Here is a 22,515-nt window from a genome sequence, read left to right as displayed (position 1 = left end):
CCACTCACTCGTCCGTCCATCCACCCACCCACCCACCCATCCATCCATCCACCCATCCATCCATCCATCCATCTATCCACACACCCACCCACCCACAGTTTCCTCCCTGCAAACCTGCTTCCACCCAAAACTCCTTCCCCTAGCTCCCTCCACTGAAACCTCCGTCTACCCAAACCTCCCTCCATCCATCCAGCCATTTATTTAGGCATTAACTAACTAACTACTAGCTAACTAACTTTTCTTTAGTAAGCATTTGAAGATTCTGAGCCTGTTGCTGGGGTTACAGAAACAAGACATGGTCTTGCCCTCAAGTTGCTCAGTCTTGTGTCTGAGACTGACATGTAAGCAGAAATTCATATATAGTGTGATGAGTGCCATCACTGGGGAACATTCAAGCGGAGGGGAGAAGATTGCTTTTGGAGTGGGGAGCTCTTCACATAATTGACATTTGCTAGGAGGGGTGGAGACTTACCAAGGGGCTGGGGTGGGCTGAAATGGTAGTGCCTATTGACAGTGCCTACTGACAGCGTGGTAGGGACAAATGTACAGCATTCATGGACTGGGAGTGGCAGGCAGGTTGGGAGAGAGTGCAGGCGCTGGGTCGTGAGGGCCTGCAGAAGCCTTGCTGCAGGATTTGGGTTGACTCTGCAGGAGATGAGGAATGTGGAGAAGGGGTGTGATAACAATTGGAATTGCATTTTGAAAAGTAATTCTGCTTGCTCTTCAGTGAATGGACCAGAGGAAGTGAAATGAAGAAAAGAGACCAAATGGGAAGCTGTTGCTATGGTCCAGGCAGGGGGTGCTGATGACAGGAGATGCTGGAGGCCAGAGCCAGGGCTGGCAGTCACTGGTCAGCAGAGGATGCCATATGGTAAGTGGAGTTGGCAGAGAGTGAGGAAGAGGAACGGGGACAGATTTGAGACAACGCTCAGGCATCTAGGCTGGGAGCTGTGCTGGTGCTGGGGCCATCTGGAGCCATGGGAATTGGGCTGCTGGCTTGACAGGAACGGTCATGGCGTGATTGTGGCAGGTGGACAGTGGGTGCCATGTTCACTTTTAGGTGTCTATGAGATGCTTAGGCCGAAAGGCCTTGCAGGTAGTTGAAACATGTTTGAAGCTCAGGTATGCACTGCAAGATGAAGACAGAGTGGATACTAGTGATGTGAGGGTGATGGAGGCGGAGGCAGGGAGGTGACTGGCGGCAGCCACAGAATTCCTTGGAGCTTCTGCAGATACCCCAGTTCATGCACTAACAGTTCTAATAGCCAAGTTAGTGTTGGTTCATACGGAAGCTTCTGAGGAGTTAAAAGTATTCTGCATTTCCACAGTAACTGCTGACAATTCGAATTTCTTGCGTATCATTTCTGGATAATTGATGTTTGAGGTCAAATGCAGGACCTCACATCAGATGATTTTTGGCCCAATGCTAGCCTACCAGGGCCTCTCTGATTTGCTGTCAATAGATGCGCCTTGCCTCCCAGCCCTGTGCCCCTCCCACGTGGTGGGTCCCGCGAGGTGGGTCCTGCGAGGGTCAGCCTATAGGCTGCCGATCAACTTTGACTAGAACAGGGCCTGGGGGCGGTTTCCCTCAGGGGTGCAGGGACTAGGCGTTGGGGGGTTTCCTTTGGAGGTAGTCTATACCCCTGTGAACCCGCCTTTCGATATCTCGGGACCTCCCAGCGCTCCCCCTTGGGCACCAGGATGCTGGTAGCAGGGTCTTCCTTTTGTCCTAACAGCCCCTAGTAAGTGCGCAGGCAGAGGTCCTGCGGTTGGTGCACTGCCAGCTAGCCTCCATGCACCCGATCTAACTCGTGATTTTGGTCCCTCTTCCAGTCATTTGACAGATTTGGAAGTTGGAAGAACGTGCACCGCCCATTTCCTTCAGGACAAGAGCGTGGAGGGGTGGGAAAGCCCTCTCTCTATGTGGGGCGCTGTGGAAACCCAAATCGCAAAGTCATCTCTTCGTTATTTGTGAAAGAATGGACAATTGTGTACCTGGTTGGAAATCTTTAATTTCACATTTCTTAAACATCAGATTTTCAAAAACGGGTAGGTCAGTCTTTAGAGGAACTGCATGTGGGGCGCGGGGCTGGGTTGGAGGGTGGCGCCGCCTGGTGCGGAGAGCAGGCATCGCGCGTGCGCCTAGCTGACTGAGGGCTCCGGAGGAGAGCAGTGCAGGGACCTGCAGTGGCATGATGGTGCCAGAGCTGACGTGGCTTGTCTTTCACATTCGCGAGAGGCAAGGCAACTTTCTGTGGACAAGTGATATTTCCCGATGAAGGATTAGCAGGTTGAAAAGCTGTAAATGGGCACAAACCATGTATCCTCTGCCCCGAGTCGCTGGGCAGGTGAGATGTGGAGTTCAGGCCACACCCAGACAGAAGGAAGTGCGAGAGGCGCCCCCGTCTGCTCCTCCGCCTTCTTCCCTGGGACCTCCGCACCTCTGCAGCATCCTTCACCTCATCCTGCTCTGTGCCCGGAATATGGAGAAGGATTCAGCGCCCAGGGCTGCAGGGCCTCCCTCGCCCCTTGTGTTGGGGGCGCGTCCTTTATCTTCCGTCTGAAGGTGAGGGTGTGATAATGGCAGCCCCCTACCCGCAACAAGCCTGAAGATGACACCCACTCACTCCCACTCCTCAGGGTGGGACGGCCCCTCCTCGGTCACCATCTTCACAGCCCTGAGCGCTGGGCAGTGGGCTCTTTAGGGACGTCTGGCCCCGGGGTAGCAGGCAAGGACGGACTCTGGAGAGGTCTTCACAGAACTCAGGAGGCCACGGAGGGTGGCACTTGCCCTGCAGGTGTTTAAAGACCAGGTGTGGAAAGGGAGCGGATATAGAGTAGGTGGCTCAGAGAGCCCAGGGATGGTGCTTCAGGGCTGTTCTGGAGCTCATTCTCCTTAATTTTTGATCCATTGGCATAACAATCTCAAGCATCTCCTCCTTCAGAGGCTGGGCTCTCCTCTTTCATATATTACTGTAATCACCCGACAGGTGCTTCCTGCCACAGCACAAACCAGATCAGCTCACTGAGACCAGGGTATTGAAGAAAAGAAGAGCTTAATGAACGCCAGGCCAGCCATATGGAAGGTGAAGGTTTTACTCAGGTCTCTCTGAAGGCTCAGAGTCAGGGGTTTTCAAGAATAGTCTGGGGGGCAGAGGGCTAGGGAATGGGTGCTGCTGATTGGCTGGGATGCAATCACAGGGGTGTGGAAAATGGTCCTCCTTCATGGAATCTGCCTCTGGATGGGGACCACAGGACTGATTGGGTCATGAGCCATGAGTTCACCTCTGGGTGGGATCAGTCATTTGCCAGAATGCAAAAATCTGAAAATTATCTCAAAAGACCAATCTTAAGTTCTACAGTAGTGATGTCATCTGCAGCAGCAATTGGTTAAGTTGCGAATCTTGTGACCTCTAGAACAATGACTGGTATTAGTTAACTACACCTATATCTTAATCCCCCTTATAACCCTAACTGTGGCCTTTCATTACTTTTACAAAGGTGGTTTAGTTTTGGGAAGGACGATTATCATCCTTGTTTTAAGGTTAAACTATAAACTAAATTCCTTCCAAACTTAGCTTGGCCTATGCCAAGGAATGACCAAGGACAGCTTGGAGTTAGAAGCAAGATGGTGTCAACTATGTCAGATTTCTCTCACTGTCAAAATTTTGCAAAGGTGATTTCATTATTTCTAAAATTGTCATGATTTAAAAACACCAGGCAGCAAGCCCTTCAGTCAGTTGAGTAAAAACAATCATTTGAGATAATGAGCAGGTAAGTTAGCTACAGGGCAGTTTCCCCTATTTTCACTCAGTGGTTTTGCCTTAGGTGACTCAGAGTAACAGATATGGCAAGACATTTAACCCTGGGGCATGGAAGTGTCTTAAAGACCTCCCGGTCTGCTCCCCTGATTTTACAGATGAGGAAACTGAGACCCAGAGATGGGATGTGATTTGTCCAAAGGATCCGTGTCTTATTCAAGGGGCACAGTGACCAGGCCAGCTTTCTGACTCCCTGTCTTGTGCCTTCCTAGCTAATAAGTGAAAGCTGCCACATCAGTTTTACAGAGTGGATGCACATATGGGTGCTTGTGGCACTGAAAAACTGTGAGGAACCCCCACATAGGCAGACCACCCACTGGAGCTCTGTTGGCTTCTAAAATCCTTTCATCAGAGAGATCTGTTACTGGAGTAACCAACAGACATGTCTGCATTGTACCTGTCATTGACAGGTTACCACAGAAGGATGTTGAGGGCTCTGTGACTTGGTCTTGCTACATTCACCCAACAAGTGGTGCAAAGAGAGATGGGGGCATCAGTGCTAGAAAGAGGGGAGGGTTCTTGGCAGAAGCAGGGAGCATCCAACAAGCTGGGGGCTGAGGTTTTGGCAGGGGGAAAGTCAGTGCCCATGCTGTAGGTCACAGTGAAACTGACACAGGTGCCCCAAGGAGGGATCTCAAGTGCAGGCAGCGAAGGTCTTGCCTATAGAGAATTTTACAACAATAATAAAACTGTCTGACATCTCTCTGCTTGTTATTATGACTATGCACTGGCAATACTAAACAGTGTCAGTAATAAAATATTGCTTCCTGAAAAAATTCCTTTATTGTATTGAGCAATAAAGAAATTCCAAGCTCCCTCAACTGACTGAATGGATCCCCTCTTGGCCAATGGAACCCCGGGGGAACCTTGGAAGCTGAATTCACGGCCATGATGAGATGGGAGATCAGCTATAACCTCACTGACCCCTCCGTTGTGAACAGCCATTAGATTTTCTTTCCTAAGAGTAAACAGAAACTAGGCCTTTCAAAAGACTGCTAGCTGACTGTCCCAGGTACACAGCAAAGACAAAGCATGAGATTAAGCTCATCATTCCTTCACCCCTCCCCAAGACCTCTGCTTCCTCCATTCCCTTTTTCTTCAAATGTTCACCTTATCTTATGTAAAATGTAGATTTACTTGGCGTCAACTCAAATCTCACAAATATGTAATCATTTCTCTCAGGCTGTTCCCTTCCTTTTTAAGGAAAATGTATATATAAGAACCCCCCTAAAAACTTATTTGGATAAAAGAGCCACAGATGCCTCTGTGACTTGACTTTCTCCTGGGCACATCCTCCAGCTGGCTCAAAAGCCTTGATGATTTGAGACTTATGCCACAATCACTCATTTTGGTTGTCAGTTTGTATATTACATATAAGCTTCAAATTAGCAGACATTTATTATTTATCCTTTAAAAAAGTATTTTCTACAGAACAATTAATTGGAGAACTCTCACCTACAGAGGCAGCCCGTGACACACCTAGATTTAGCCATCTGATTTTGTTTTGAGGGTCCACTCACAGCAATGCAGGATTATCTGAGCTTGACTCTGGTGTGTCTTTGCAGTTGATGGCTTCAAACCCCATGGTCCTCCACATTCCTGTGTTTACACTGTTAGTTCTGTAATCACTCAATGGGTTCTTCCTGGCCACTGCACAGACAAAGACAATTCACTGAGGCCATGGTATTGCAGTAGAGAAAGAGTTTAATTGATGCAAGGCCTCTGAGAGGGAGGAGTGGAGTCATCACTCCGATCAGACTCCCTGAGAACTCAGAGGCTAGGGTTTTTATGGATAACTTGGTAGGTAGGGGACTAGGGAATGAGTACTGCTGACTAGCTGGGGATTAAGTAATAGGGATGTGGAAAATGGTCCTCATGCACTGAGTCTGCCTCTGGGTGGGGCCACAGGACAAGTTGAGTCATGGGTTCAGATGGGATCAATCAGTGACCAGAATGAAAATATCTGAAAAAACATCTCAAAAGGCCAACCTTAGGCTTTACAATAGTAATGTTACCTATAGGAGCAATTGGGGAAATCACAAATCTTGTGACCTCTGGCCACATGACTCCTGAGCAGTAAGGGATTATAGGAACTATGCTGACATCTCAGCAGAATTCAGGCCTCTCCTGTAATGCTCATCTCACTGCCTTTTATTAGTTTCAGTCCCTGAGCCAGGATGGAGTTAGTTTTGGGGAGGGACTTTTATCCTTGCCTCCAAGTTAAACCATAAGCCAAATTCCTCTCATGGTTATCTTGGCCCATACCCAGGAATGAGTGAAGACAGCCAGCCTGTCAGGCTAGAAGCAAGATGGAGTTGGCCATGCTAGATTTCTGTTACTGTCATGATCTCTGCAGAGGTGGTTTCAATTCTATTAAATAAAACATGATTGCAGTGTCTGTAAAGGCAATGAAGAGAACTTGAGTTATTAATTCTGTCATTCTATATGACCATTCAGTTTTAATTTCTGATTAAAATTTAAAACAGTGAAATAGAGAATGACTTTTGAGGTTTCTTTTCCTTTTTTTTTTTTTTTTTTTTTTTTTTGGTAAGAGCAAATTTTGGTTCTTATGTCAAGCTAAAAGGAGGAGACTGAAACACAAAATATAATTTAAAGAATTTACTTGAGTCAAGGTGAGGAGAGCTGCCTGAAAGACTCAGACTCAAGTAACCATGGCTCTGAGCTCCATCTGTTACAAGCAGGTTTTTAAAGGCAAAAAAAAAAAAAAAAAGTAGCAGGGGACAGGGAAGGGGCTGATACAAAGTTGTTTGTCAGGGATTCTGGGGCTGATACAAAGTTGTTTGTCAGGGATTCTCACTGGTTTACAGAAATAACATTGATTAGTAATGGGCCGTACATTGTTAGGGTGTGGGTAATGGTGTCTAGCGTGGCATTATTCAGTTAATTTACAGCCACTTGTGTCATTAGGAAGCAGTTTCAGGAGATGTTCACATAGCTCAAAGTGGGTAGGATGTGACTGCTGTCTCATTTAATCTCTCTCTGGATCTGACAATTTAAAAGGACTTGCATTCCTCAGACAAAAGTTCTTTTGTTTTCTCGGAGGAAATACTTTGCTGAATTTGATTAATAACATGAGCAGAAATTTCTGCTTCCATTAAAATTGTTAACCATTTTAAATCTAAAGAACAAACCAAGAAAATAATGATTATTAGTGATTATCATTTGACTGTTTACTTTTAAAGTTTATTGAAGTGTAATTTGCACAGATTAAAACTCACCCTTTTTAGGTGCACAATTTGATGGTTTCTCTTGGGTTACAACCTATGAGTCTGACTATGGGGTTGTATGGTAAATACATGTGAAACTGCCTTTGCAAAATTATGACAGTGAGAGAAATCTGACAGAGTCGACTCCATCTTGCTTCTAACTCCAAGCTCTCTTTGGTCATTCCTTGGCATAGGCCAAGGTAACTTTGGGAGAAATTTAGTTTACAGTTTAACCTTAAAGCAAAGATGATAATAGTTCTTCCCCAAAACTTAAGACACCTTGGTAAAACTAATGAAAGGCCACAAACTTAGGATTTTGAGAGGGACTGAATTCTGCTAAGATGCAGGTCTAGTTAACCAATACTAGCCATTAGGTTCCAGAAATTACAAGATGGCAACTTCTCCAGTTTCTCCTGTAGATGGCATTCTTTTTGTAGAACCCAAGATTGGCCTTTTGAGACTTTTTTTCCCCCCAAACTTCTGCATTTCTGATGACTAGGTGATGCTACCTAGACTTGAGGCTTGTGACTCAATTGGTCCCAGGCCCCCAACTCCAAAGTGTTGGACTCAGCACACAATAACTGTTTTCCACACCCGTATGACTATATCCCCAGCCAGGCAGCAGCACCCATTCCCTAGACCCTGGCCCACCAAACAGTGCTTAAAAATCCATAACCTCTGACCCTTCTAGGAGACTGATTGAGTGATAACTTGAGTTATCCTGCATGGCTGGCCTTGCGTTAATTAAACTCTTTATTTACTGCAATGGCATGGTCTCAGCAAATTGATTTTGTCTGTCTAATGGGCAGGAAGAACCCATTGGACAATTACATATACTAAACTTTATTAGAAACTGCCAAGCTCTTCTTCAAAATGTGGTACTACTTACATTCCCACAAGCCAAGTATGAAAGTTCCAGTCGCTTCATACCTCACCATCACGTGTCATTGTCAGTATTCGTCAGTTTAAATTTTATATATATATAGCTCACTGCAGCCTCAACCTCTTAGGCTTAAGCGACCCTCCCACTTCAGCCTCCTGAGTAGCTGAGACTAAAGTCATGCACTACCATACCTGGCTAATTTTTTTAATTTTTAAAAATTTTGTTAGAGATGAAGTCTTGCTATGTTTCCTAGGCTGGTCTTGAACTTCTGTGCTCAAGCAATCATCCTGCCTCAGTCTCCCAAAGTGTTGCGATTACAGGCATGAGCCACTGCCCCCAGCTTGTTGTCAATACTCTTAATTTTAATCATTTTAGTGTGAGGGGAGGGCTCATTTGCATATCCCTCTTGCTTAGTGATGTGGAGCCTCTGACCATCCATAGCTCTCCTCAATGGAGTGTCTTCTCAAATCTTTCCCCATCTTTTTAAGTTAGACTGTTTGTTTTCTTATTATTGAGTTGTGAGAGTTCTTTATATACATTCAGACACAATTCCTTTATCAGGTATGCAGGCCTTTATCAGTAAATATTTTCTCTCAGTGTGTGGGTTTTGATTTTCATAGTAATGTCTCTTTGAAAAACAAAAGGTTTTCATTTTTATCAAGTTCAGTTAATCATTTTCTTCTTTTATGAGTCGTTTTTGATATTCTAGCAACAACTTACTTTTCAAACCAAGGTCACAAAATTTTTTTCCTCATGTTTCTTCTGGAAGTTTTGTAGTTTTAGCTTCTGCATTTAGTTTATGATTCATTTTGAGTTAATTTTTGTGTATGGTGGAAGGTAATATTTGAAGTTATTTTATGCATATGATTGTTCACTTGTTCCAGCACCATTTGAAAAGACTATCTTTTCCCTACTGGATTACCTTGGCACCTTTGTAAAAATCAATTAATCGCTGGGTATGGTGGCTCATGCCTGTAATCCCAGCACTTTGGGAGGCTAAGGCAGGGGGCCCACCTGAGGTCAGGAGTTTGAGACCAGCCTGACCATCATGGAGAAACCCTGTCTCTACTAAAAATACAAATAATTAGCCGGGCTTGGTGGTGCATGCCTGTAATCCCAGTTACTCAGGAGGCTGAGGTAGGAGAATCGCTTGAACCTGGAAGGCGGAGGTTGTGGTGAGCTGAGATCATGCCATTGCACTCTAGCCTGGGCAACAAGAGCGAAACTCCGTCTCAAAAAAAAAAAAAAATCAATTAATCATATATGCGTAGTCTTTTTCTGGAAAATTTTGTCCCACTGATATATATGATGATCTGTGCCAATACTATACTGTTCTTATTTTTGTAGATTTGTAGTTGCTTATTGCTGAAAATAATTTTGTCATATAGAAGAGGTGGGTTTTAAAAACTGCTCTGCTCTGAATGTTAAGCACACCGAAGACATCACTGACTAGAAGAGATGAATGTAAAGCAGATGAGAAGCTTTTGAGTGGGGAATCTGTAGCCTGACTCCCCCTGCAACTCCCTGAGCAGAAACCAGGGGTACCCTAGCCTAGGGAGAGAAGGACTGTGGTACGCTGCCCCATGGCAGGAAGCTCTGTTTGGAGCAGTTCCTGGTGTGGCCATGGGCTTGGTGCTGGGGAAGACCCTGGAGAGCTGTGGTCTCTGCAGGATTTGAACCAAAGGGAAGAGATGCTCCATGTGCTTCTCGCTGCCATAAAATCGGTGGGAGATTAGAGTTTCCATGAGCTGCAAGGCAGAGTTTCACATGCACATAGTCATAGAACGAGCCCTCCTGCTCTCAGCCTCTGGTGTTCATTTCCAAGACACTGGTTTGAGGCAGTGGACAGTAAATCAATAATTCATCTTGTTAAAACCTTGTGTAATTAGCTTGGGGTCTGTAGTGAGGAAGGAGATCCTTCTGGGCTGCTGATGCACTTGACTTGAATGACATCCCAGAGGAACACCTTTCAGTTCTTTTCAAGCCTTTTCTGAGGATCTAGAGCTTCCTGTGTGGGAGAGCACGTTGGGGCACTGAACCTGGTCAGTGAATGGCACAACTGCAAGCTCAGTTGGCCAGACCTATGGACCAGCGTGGCAATGGCTGTGGTTTCTACTCCAGGTGTAGACAGTCCTGCAGGAGAGCTGACGTTTGTCCTACTGAGCTCTGCTCTGCTGACTTGCAGGTGGTATTGTGGGCACCAGTGTCAGTACTGGGAAGATAATCCAGGTATGTCCCATGGAGCAAACTGCAGCAGACCTGCAGAAGAGGGGCCTGTTAGAAAAAAAAGCTAACAGCAACAGAAAACAACAACAACATCAACAAAAATACTGCCCCCCCCCCAAAAAAAACCCCATCAAAAGGTCATCAGCCTCAAAGATCAAAAGTAGATAAATCCACAAAGATGAGGAAAAACCGGCACAAAAATGCAGAAAATTCCAAATGCCAGAATGCTTCTTCTCCTCCAAATGATTGCAACACCTCTCCAGCAAGGGCACAGAATTGGACGTAGAATGAGATGGATGAATTGACAGAAGTAGGCTTCAGAAGGTGGGTAATAACAAACTCCATTGAGTTAAAGGAGCATGTTTAACTCAATACAAAGAAGCTAAGAATCTTGATAAAAGGTTACAGGAGCTGCTAACTAGAATAATCAGTGTAGAGAGAAACATTAATGACCTGATGGAGCTGAAAAACACGGCATGAGAACTTTGTGAAGCATACACAAGTATCAGTAGCCAAATTGATCAAACAGAAGAAAGGATATCAGAGTTTGAAGGCCTCTGAAATAAGGCATGCAGTCAAGATTAGAGCAAAAAGAATGAAAAGGAATGAACAAAACCTCTGAGAAATATGGGAATATGTAAAAAGACCGAACCTACAATTGATTGAAGTACATGAAAATGATGGGGAGAATGGAACCAAGTTGGAAAACATACTTCAGGATGTTATCCAGGAGAATTTACCCAACCTAGCAAGACAGGTCAACATTCAAATTCAGGAAATATGGAGACTGCCACTAAGATTCTCCTGGAGAAGAACAACCCCAAGACACATAATTGTCAGATTCTTCAAGGTTGAAACAAAGGAAAAAATATTAAGAGCAGCCAGACAGAAAGGTCAGGTCACCTACAAAGGCAAGTCCATGAGACTAACACCAGATCTCTCAGCGGAAACCCCACAAGCCAGAAGAGAGTGGGGGCCAATATTCAACATTCTTAAAGAAAAGAATTTTCAGTCCAGAACTTCATATCCAGTCAAATTAAGCTTCATCAGCAAAGGAGAAATAAAATCCTTTTCAAACAAGCAAATCCTAAGGGATTTCATCAGCACGAGGCCTGCCTTGCAAGAGCTCCCGAAGGAAGCACTAAATATGTAAAGGAAAAACTGGTACCAGTCACTGCAAAAACACAAGAAAATATAAAGACCAATGACATATGAAGAAACTGCGTCAACTAATGTGCAAAATAACCAGCTAGCATCATGATGACAGGATGAAATACACGTATAACAATATTAACCTTAAATATAAATGGGCTAAATGCCCCAATTAAAAGACACAGAGTAGCAAATTGGATAAAGAGTCAAGACCCATCGGTGTGTGTATTCAGGAGATCCATCTCAAGTACAAAGACACACATAGGTTGAAAAGAAAGGAATAGAGGAAAATTTACCAAATAAAAAGCAAAAAAAAAAAAAAAAAAAAAAAAAAAAAAAAAAAAAGCAGGGGTTGCAATCCTAGTCTCTGATAAAACAGACTTTAAGCCAACAAAGATCAAAAATGACAAAGAAGGGCATTACATAATGCTAAAGGGATCAATTTGAGAAGAGCTAACTATCCTAAACATATATGCACCCAATATAGGAGCACTCAGATTTATAAAACAAGTTCTTAGAGACCTACAAAGAGACTTAGACTCCTACACAATAATAGTGGGAGGCTTTAACACCCCACTGTCAATATTAGACAGATCAATGAGACAGAAAATTAACAAGGATATTCAGAATTTGAACTCAGCTCTGGATCAAGTGGACCTAATAGACATCTACAGAACTTTCCATCCCAAATCAACACAATATACATTCTTCTCAATGCCATATGACACTTATTCTAAAATTGACCACATAATTGGAAGTAAAACATTCCTCAGCAAGTGCAAAAGAACTGAAATCATAACAGTCTCTCAGACCACAGTGCAATCAAATTAGAACTCAGAATTAAGAAACTCACTCAAAACCACACAACTACATGGAAATTGAACAACATCGTCCTGAAAGACTCCTGGGTAAATAATGAAATTAAGGCAGAAATCAAGAAGTTCTTTGAAACCAACGAGAACAAAGAGGCAACGTACCAGCATCTCTGGGACACAGCTAAAGCAGCATTAAGAGGAAAATTTATAGCACTAAATGCCCACATCAGAAAGCTGGAAAGATCTCAAATTGACATCCTAACATCACAATTAAAAGAACTAGAAAAACAAGAGCAAAGAGTTCAACCCCAAAGCTAGCAGAAGACAAATAACTAAGATCAGAGTAGAACTGAAAGAGATAGAGACAGGGAAAACCCTTCAAAAATCAATGAATATAGTAGTTTTTTTTAAAAAAAAAATTAACAAAATAGACCACTAGCTAAACTAATAAAGAAGAAAAAAGAGAAGAATCAAATAGATACAATAAAAAACGATAAAAGGGATGTCTCCATTGACCCCACAGAAATACAAACTACCATCAGAGAATACTGTAAACACCTCTACACAAATAAACTAGAAAATCTAGAAGAAATAGATGAATTCCTAGACACAAACACCCTCCCAAGACTAACACAGGAAGAGGTTGAATCCCTGAATAGACCAATAAGAAGTTCTGAAATTGAGGCACTAATTAGTAGCCTACTAACCACAAAAAGCCCAGGACCAGATGAATTCACAGTCAAATTCTACACAAAGAGGCACAAAGAGGAGCTGGTACCATTTCTTCTGAAATGATTCTAAACAACTGAAAAGGAGGGACTCCTCCCTAACTCATTTTATGAGTTACTAAAACCTGATAGAGACAGAACAAAAACCTGATAGAGACAGAACAAAAAAAGAATTACCAAAACCTGATAGAGACAGAACAAAAACCTGATAGAGACAGAACAAAAAAAAGAAAACTTTGGGCCAATATCCCTGATAAACATCAGTGTGAAAATCCTCAATAAAATACTGGCAAACCAAATCCAGCAGCACATCAAAAAGCTTATGCATCATGATCAAGTTGGCTTCATCCCTGGGATGCAAGGCTGGTTCAATATATGCAAATCAATAAACGTAATCCATCACATGAACAGAACTATTGACAAAAACCACATGAATCCCTCAATAGATGCAGAAAAGGCCTTTGACAAAATTCAACAGCCTTTCATGCTAAAAACTCTCAATAAACTAGGTTTTGATGGAACATATTTCAAAATAATAAGAGCTATTTATGACAAACCCATAATCTTACTGAATGGGCAGAAGCTGTATGCATTCCCTTTGAAAGCTGGCACAAGGCAAAGATGCCTTCTCTCACCACTCCTATTTAATATAGTATTAGAAGTTCTGGCCAGGGCAATCAAACAAGAGAAGAAATAAACGGTATTCAAATAGGAAGAGAGGAAGTCAAATTGTCTCTGTTTGCAGATGACATGATTCTATATTTAGAAAACCCTATCATCTCTGCCCCAATACTCTTTAAGCTGATAAGCAACTTCAGCAAAGTCTCAGGATACAAAATCAACGAGCAAAAATCACAAGCATTCCTATATACCAAAAATTGACAAGCAGAGAGCCAAATCATGTATGAACTTCCATTCACAATTGCTACGAAGAGAATAAAATGCCTGGGAATACAGCTAACAAGATACATGAAGGACCTCTTCAAGAACTACAAACCACTGCTCAAGGAAATAAGAGAAGACACAAACAAATGGAAAAGCATTCCATCCTCATGAATAGGAAGAATAAACATTGTGAAAATGGTCATATTGCCCAAAGTAATTTATAGATTCAATGCTAATCCATCAAACTTCCACCGGCATTCTTTGCAGAATTAGATAAAAACTACTTTAAATTTCATATGGAACCAAAAAAAGAGCTTATATAACCAAGACAATCCTAAGCAAAAATAACAAAGCTGGAGGCATCACAGTACCTGACTTCAAGCTATACTACAAGGCTACAGTAACCAAAACAGCATGTTACTGTACCAAAACAGGCATATATACCAATGGAACAGAACGAAGACCTCAGAAATAATACCACACATCTACAACCATCTGATCTTTGACAAACTTGACAAAAACAAGCAATGGGGAAAAGGATTCTGTATTTAATAAATGATGCTGGGAAAACTGGCTAGTTATATGCAGAAAACTGAAACTGGACCCCTTCCTTATACTTTATAAAAAAATTAACTCAAGATAGATTAAAGACTTAAATGTAAAACCCAAAACCATAAAAACCCTAGAATAAAACCTGGGCAATACTATTCAGGACATAGGCATGGACAAAGACTTGATGACAAAAATGCCAAAAGCAACTGCAACGAAAGCCAAAATGGACAAATGGGATCTAAATAAACTAAAGAGCTTCTGCATCGCAAAAGAAACTGTCATCAAAATGAACAGACAGCCTACAGAATGGGAGAAAAGTTTTGCAATCTACCCATCTGACAAAGGTCTAATATCTAGAATCTACAAGGAGCTTAAACAAATTTACAAGAAAAAAACAACCCCATCAAAAAATGGGCAATGGATATGAACAGACACTCTCAAAAGAAGACATTTTATGCAGCCAAAAAACATATGAAAAAAATCTCCAATGTCACTAATCATCAGAGAAATGCAAATCAAAACCACAATGAGATATCTATCATCTCACACCAGTCAGAATGGTGATTATGAAAAAGTCAAGAAACAATACATGCTGGTGAGGTTATGGAGAAATAGGAATGCTTTTACACTGTTGGTGGGAATGTAAATTAGTTCAACCATTGTGGAAAACAGTGTGGCGATTCCTCAGGGATCTAGAACCAGAAATAACATTTGACTCAGTAATCCCATTACTGGGTTTGTACCCAAAGCAATATAAATCATTCTACTATAAAGAGACATGCACACATATGTTTATTGCAGCACTATTCACAATAGCAAAGACATGGAACCAATGCAAGTGCCCATTAATGACTGACTGGATAAAGAAATATGGTACATATACATCATGGAATACTATCTAGCCAACAAAAAAGAATGAGATCTTGGGAGGCCAAGGCAGGTGGCTCACAAGGTCAGGAGATCAAGACCATCCTGGCTAACACAGTGAAACCCCATGTCTACTAAAAATACAAAAAATTAGCCTGGTGTGGTGGGGGGCGCCTGTAGTCCCAGCTACTTGGGAGGCTGAGGCAGGAGAATGGTGTGAACCCTGGAGGTGAAGCTTGCGTGAGTGGAGATCACATCACTGCACACCAGCCTGGGTGACAGAGTGAGACTCTGTCTCAAAAAACAAACTAAAACAAAACAAAACAAAAAATGAGATCATGTCCTTTGCAGGGACGTGGATGAAGCTGGAAGCCATAGTCCTCAGCAAACACACACAGGAACAGAAAACCAAATACCACATGTTCTCACTCATAAGTGGGAGTTGAACAGTGAGAACATATGGACACAGGGAGGGGAACATCACACACCAGGGCTTGTCGGGGTGGCGGGCAAGGGAAGGGACAGCATTAGGACAAATACCTAATGCATGCAGGGCTTGAAACCTAGATGACAGGTTGATAGGTGCAGCAAACCACCATGACACATGTATACCTATGTAACAAACCTGCACGTTCTGCACATGTGTCCCGGAACTTAAAGTAAAATAAATAAATAATAAATAAATATAAAATATAAAAAGGAGAAGCTATTAAGAGAGAAGATTTGATTCTACAAACATTCAAATCTCTGCCCATCAAATCTTAAGAAAAATTGAAAGGCAAACGGCAAGTCAGAAAAAACATTTGCAATGGGGGGCGATGATTAGATGTCTTGTGATTCTGATTGGCTCCAGAGAGTCCTGGTTTATGCCTGTTTTTGTGCATAATTATTGACTGTAACATTTCTCCTCTCAAATGTCCTGATTTAGACAATAAATTACACTATTATCCTAAAAATTGTTAATATCTTGTTAATATCTGTAGTATATAGAGTGGCAGGAGGCTGTTGAAACTAAAACAGGTGAGAACCAGGATAGAAAATGCAATAAAGCCACACACAGGTAATGCATACATACAGATTCAAACAAAGGGTCAGTTCATATCGAAAAATATTTATTGTTGATAAAAAAGTAGAGGTCACAATAATGTAGTATTTTAAAATTAACAATTGCAAAGCTCCATAAACAAGTACACACACACACACACAAACATATACATGTGCACATACATGCACACACAGACACACACATAATACATATATACACACATACACACACAGACACATATACCCACATGCACATACACATACAGGCATACATATATACACACATGCACATACACAGACACACACATAATACATATATACACACATACACAGACACATATACACACATGCACATAAACATACAGGCACACATATATACACACATGCACATACACACACAGACACACATAGTGTTGTACAGATTTGAAGCATTTCCTACTCTCCTGGATGTAACAACTTGGAAGACCCCTCCTGGGGGCAATTTTGCAACTTGCATGAGAAAGTTTTCCACTTCAAGTAATGTGCCTTCAGGAAATATCTAATGGTGAGCAGAATGACTCAGCTATTGTAGTTGTCATTGCAGCCTTGTTTGTAGAACACGTGAAAGAAGGGCAGGGTCCCAAAAAGAGGAACTGGCTACATTGTTATTAGCTGGTGGTGATGAGGTCTGGCAAACTCAGCATAAATGGTGTCTGTGGTCTCTGCCACTCTCTCATGAGGGAGCAAATAGGAAAAACAGACTACTTTCTGCAGTACTCCACTATTGTTCTCGATTCTTCACTTCTGACACCAGATGTGTGGGCTTTCTTGACCAATTCTCCAATACCAGCTGGTATTCTCCAATTTTACTCACTTCTGAAACCAACCCGAGTCAGGGCAGATCCCCCAGGTTAAGGGCTCATTTTCACAATGCCACCCCCACCTCAGGTGCCAGTTGCAGGGAGGGTGGTGGCAGGAAAACGTGACACTGTCTGGATGACCTGAGAAGCACCCTCTATGAATCTGTTTTCCTCCCTGTGCCTCACCTCACCTGGGTTTCCGCCCCTACTCCTGCGGAGGGCCACTGACGCTGCGCATCTCTCAGAATGTGCTGCGGCTGTCAGCTGGCCCTGCCTCTGTTACAGGTCTCCATTATGCGGCCAGGTTTAATGGCTTAGTGTCCCAGGGCCCTGCCCTGCCGGGAATGCTGCAGGGACTCCTTCCACCTCCTCTTCTTATCACGTAAGTGTCTGCTCCTGCTGTGTCTTCTTCGCTGCTCAGCACAAACAGGCTTTTCACATTTCTGTGCTTCACAGAGTCATGTGTGAACTTGTGGAGATGTAGAAACGATGAAGAAATTGAAGGCCTGTGATTCAAATAAGGAGGGACCCCTCCCCGCATGGGAAGGAGGAGTAGAGGCCCTGCCACGCACCGGGCAACCAGGGAAGGCGAGGCTGGATTCCCAGCTCTGTCCCTCCTGACTTTACACTGTAACTGCCCAGGGGGTTCACCTTGTCTGCTGCCTGGACAGAGCCGATTTATCAAGACAGGGGAATTGCAATAGAGAAAGAGTAATTCACACAGAGCTGGCTACGTGGGAGACAGGAGTTTTATTATTACTCAGATCAGTCCCCCTGAGCATTTGGGGATCAGAGTTTTTCAGGACACCTTGGTGGGTGTGAGGAAGCCAGTGGGCCAGGAGTGCTGATTGGTTAGGTAGGACATGAAATCACGGGTAACTGAAGCTGTCGTCTTGTGCTGAGTCAGTTCCTGGGTGGGGGCCACAAGATCAGATGCCCAGATGGGCATCTTTTTTCTTTCTTTTTTTAATAAATAAACCCTACTCATTTATTCAAAATTAGCCAATATCAGTAATAACTCTGTTAATTTACAGAATACAGTTACATATACACACAGTCTTTTCATTTATAAGTTTAAAAATATTTATAGTATGCAAGGTATTACCTTCGGCATAGTAGAAAACTTACATTTGAAAGAAATGTGTCACTTGTCAAGTACATCAGCATCAAGTTGAGGAAGTAAAATATGTCACAACATAGCATATAAGTTAACAGTAAAGGTTTATGATTATTTGGAAGAGAATAAAGAGAAGGGTTCCTAGGAGGGGTTGCCGTGATCTCTTTTCTAATGATCATCCTTCCTTCTCATTTGTTAATTGACACAAGTTAATGCCCAATCACAAGAATGGTTCCCAAGGCTAAGTTGATTAATACTTTATATATATATATATAAGCATTTATATATATATTATATATAAATTATATATATTTTAAAAACCATAATTTTAACTTTTAAATTCAGGTGGTATGTGTGCAGGTTTGTTACTGGGAATGGTGCATGATCCTGAGGTTTGGGGTGTGATTGATTCCGTCACCCAGGTACTGAGCATAGTATCCAAAAGCTAGTTTTTCAATTCTTGCTCCCCTAATTCCCTCCCTCCTCTGTCAGTCCCCAGTGTTTATTGTTGCCATCTTTATGTCCATGGGTACCCAATGTTTAGCTCCCATTTATAAGTGAGAACATGTGGTATTTGTTTTCTGTTCTTGCACTAATTCACTTGGAATAATGGCCTCTAGCTGCATCCCTGTTGCTGCAAAGGACAAAATTTTGTTCATTTTTTATGACTGTGTAGTATTCTATGGTGTGTATGTATCACATTTTATTTATTCAGTTCACCATTGATGGTCATCTGGGTGGATTCCATGTCTTTGCTTTTGTGAATAGTGCTGGGATGAACATGTGAATCCATTTGTCTTTTCGGTAGAATGATTTGTTTTCTTTTGGATATATACTCAGTAATGGGATTGCTGAGTCGAACAGTAGTTGGGTTTCCTGTTCTTTAAGAAATCTCCACTTGCTCTTCACAGGGGCTGAACTAATTTACATTCCCACTAACAGCATATAGGCACTCCCTTTTCTCCACAACCTCACCAGCATCTTTTGTTTTTTGACTTGTTAATAATAGCCATTCTCACTGGTGTGAGATGGTATCTCACTGTGATTTTAATTTATTAATTCTTGTATTTTGATTCTTGGAGAAAATAAACAATAGGCACAAAAATTTAGGTAGATGGAACTTTAATATTAATAAAACCGGGGATCCTCCATCCCCCACTAAGCCAACCCCAACTAACAAGCACACTTACTCGTAAACAAAACCAGCAGGACAATTTCTCCAGCGGAGCCTCATTTTTGCTTCTCCCTGCTAGACTCATGCAAGATCATGACAATGCAGAGAGCTCCATGTACTCCGGGAAGCTCTGGGGCCAGGCGGCATTAGATGATTGGGATCACTTGTGAGTCGGCGAGTGGCTCGCCTTGGCCTCCTGTGTGATTTCAAAAGGGGAAAATCAACAATTGTTTCTGTGGTCCCAGGAACCAGGGCTGAGTGCCTAACAAGCAGGGTTTTATTATTCACTTTTGATTCTGCACATGTTTCAGGTCATCTCATTCCAGCAAGGCCAGTGAGAGACACATTTCCAAAGAAAAAGAGGAATGTGTCTGGGGTGAGGATAGAATGATAGATGGGGAGGCTCCGGATGGAGTCCCACATGCCTGGAGTTTATGTGGCAGAAAGAAACCGCTGGGAAGATCATCTGGCTCAGGCATTTCTACGTGTTCCCTGGGTCCTAATGCTTTACGGAAGTACCGAAGGAGAGGCCAAGGATGATGGGTTGGGGTGGGTCTGGGGAGAGTTTGCACTGGACCCCAAGCATGTCCCAACTAGAGCATTCACTGCAGGCAGTTTACATAGGAAATATTCCTGTTTTATGATTTCTAGGTCTATTACAATAGATAAGCTACGTTGACATTTGTATGTGCTGAGTTGGACTGAAAACAGTTTTCTGTTAAGTACCTTAGAGCTCATTGAATCTTCTCACTTAACAGCTCAGGAACAGGGGCAAAAAGAGACTCAGCCAGATCACTGTGGGTTCTCCAGGGAGTCGATAACCTGGGCCTCATCAACACTAGTCCTGGCTTTTCTCTACTAAACCAATTATTTGATTGAAACATGGTCAGTTCCCTTGAAGTGGGAGGTCAGACCCCTGTACTGGCTGCAGGATGACCTGCAAGAGTGGCCTGAGTGGGCGTTGAGTCTGGTGCTCCTGGGCCCTGGGGCTTAGCCATGTTACGTGGCCCAGGGCTGTGTCTCTCAAGACTCTTCCTGACTACAGAGTTTTGTCTTTTTCCTAAACTTCCCCTAAATCAAATTCTGCTTTATATCTCTCTTTTTGAACTTTTTGCCTTTATTTATCCCCAACCCTTGAAATACCTGCTCTGCTTTTTCCACGTGGTCCTAAAGCTGGCATCATTATCATCAGTATGCTCTGTACATTGCTCAGGTCAGGAATATGGTCCATATACTTGTTAGACGTTTTGCTGTGGGAGATGGCATCCTAATTGAAGCCAGTGAAATAAAACACAGGTTTTATTATAAGAATCCTGGAATGTATTACAGAATCCAAGTGTGGGAATGTGGCTAGGCTTTCAACTAAATGAACCAAAACTGGAAACTGAAACGGAAATGCCATTGGCTCCCTTTCTCTCTGTGTGTCTTCTCATTCTATTTTAATGTTGGCTCTGTTCTTCAGCCTCACCGAAGCCAGTTTTCTCCATGTGGCAGGAAACTTGTCCACTGAATGCTGCACGTGTTACCTCTTGTGGCTTCGGTCTCCCAAAGAACCCAACAATGCCTGGGGCAGGGCTGTTGGCCCACCATGGGCCTGTGCACAAATGCGACACCATGGATGGAGGGGCAAGTTGGTGGTACAGGGAAGGTTTCAGGGGAGGCCAGTTCGGGCAACATACAACTAGATAGCCATCTTGTAAGGTCATCCAGGGTTCTCCACCTTGGCTCCTGGATGTCCTCACACACAGAATCACAGAGAAGAATATGTCAAAGAGGCATTCTAAAACCTTCAGTAGCCAAAGGTCCCCGGTAGGGCCCATTCACCTGACCAGGCCTCAGGCAGATGGTTGGCAATGGGGCAGTGGCTGTGGATGAAAAGATGGGGCATTACCCAAGGCAGTGCCCTTGTGCAGAGCCAGGCTTCTTCAGGAAGACAACCAGAGTCCATGTGGTATGAATCACCCTCTACCTCCTTCTGGAATCCGGGAGAGGAGAAATTCTAGGAGGTTCCAAGCACAGAGATATCTCCCTCAGCTATGTTTGTGTGTTTCCTGGGATGCTGCACAGAGAGATGCTTCCTTGCCCATTGGACAGGCTGCCAACATTGATGTTCTTCCTTTGTGATATTTTTGCGACTGCTGTGCAAAAATAAAATACCATTTTTTCAATGATTCTAAGACATACCCATTTAGAAAAACACATCTTAACTTCTCCAAGATTGGAGTACATTGCAGAATTCATGGCATGTCACAGCTCTCCTGCCAGAGGATTTCTGTTGTTTGCAGTATATAAAGCAGTGGTCTTATATCAACAGTGTCTTAAATTCAATGAAGCGTGATAGTTGCAGAGGCAGATTTCCTTGAAAACAATGACAGCACGTAATGGTAGAATGCACCAACCTGTCAACCTTAGATCATGAGATTCAGAAATCATGATTAAGTGCTGAGTTCATTTGAGCAGGAAGCTTAAGGTTACCCACCTGGGAAACACAGACTCCAAAGCAACAGGGTCAATGCTCCACAAGTTGGGAGTTAGGGCTTCACTTACATAGACAGAGACAGAGAAGTTTAGGGGATTCCAGCATCTTCCATGCAAGGCCTGTGCATGTGTTGTAGTGATTTGATCAGTGGCAGCTTGCTACATTCTAAGTAATATTGCCATAACATTCCATGAGCAGGGTTGACCATCTGAGGGAGTCTTAGCTCTGGCGCTACAAGGTCTTTCCAAATCACTTACAGGAAAAAGCCAGAGTCACAGCTGCGTGCTGCGTGACTCAGGCCACAAAGCCACATTCCTGTCAGGGATCAGAATAATCTAAAGTTCCAACAACTGTAGGTTTTAATTATTTAATTTCACAAACCTGATGGCTAAGCAAAGGAAGTCTCATCCTCTTGGCAGCAAGGGTGGGTTTTATGGCTGAGCCAAATGGGTTTCTGAACTGTAGGAGAATCTGCCAGAAGAGGGAACGCATGCTTGTGTCTGGGAACCTTAACATTAGGAAATAAAAGAGCTTTAAACAGCAGATGGGCTACGTGTGAAGAGGAGTTCCTTTCTGTTGTTTTATTAAATACTGGAATCAGCTTTAAATCCCTTTTAAAAAGCGACTGTGTAGTTCCATTTTAAAGTGACTTCTTTTTTTTTTTTTTTAATTTTATATTTATTTATATATTTTTTTATTTTTTTTT

At 42.9% G+C, this 22,515-nt stretch overlaps 1 long non-coding RNA gene across 9 annotated transcripts in view; it reads left to right on the top strand.

Moving 5' to 3' along the window:
* LOC111527256 overlaps nucleotides 1-22,515 on the top strand; it is a 58,016-nt gene that overhangs the window by 18,048 nt on the left and 17,453 nt on the right. For 7 of the 9 annotated variants that reach the window (XR_002726600.1, XR_003306859.1, XR_003306860.1 and 4 more), the window contains exons 5-6: nucleotides 728-871; nucleotides 1,834-2,049. This is a non-coding gene — a long non-coding RNA (uncharacterized LOC111527256). The remainder of the gene's footprint in view (nucleotides 1-727; nucleotides 872-1,833; nucleotides 2,050-22,515) is intronic. The other 2 variants (XR_002726605.1, XR_003306858.1) reach the window with 1 other exon arrangement.

The sequence above is a fragment of the Piliocolobus tephrosceles genome, chromosome 20, assembly GCF_002776525.5.
Source record: "Piliocolobus tephrosceles isolate RC106 chromosome 20, ASM277652v3, whole genome shotgun sequence".
In the NCBI taxonomy this organism is placed as follows: domain Eukaryota; kingdom Metazoa; phylum Chordata; class Mammalia; order Primates; family Cercopithecidae; genus Piliocolobus; species Piliocolobus tephrosceles.
Note: the sequence above shows the minus strand (reverse complement) of the source record. Positions and strands in the feature narration are given on the sequence as shown.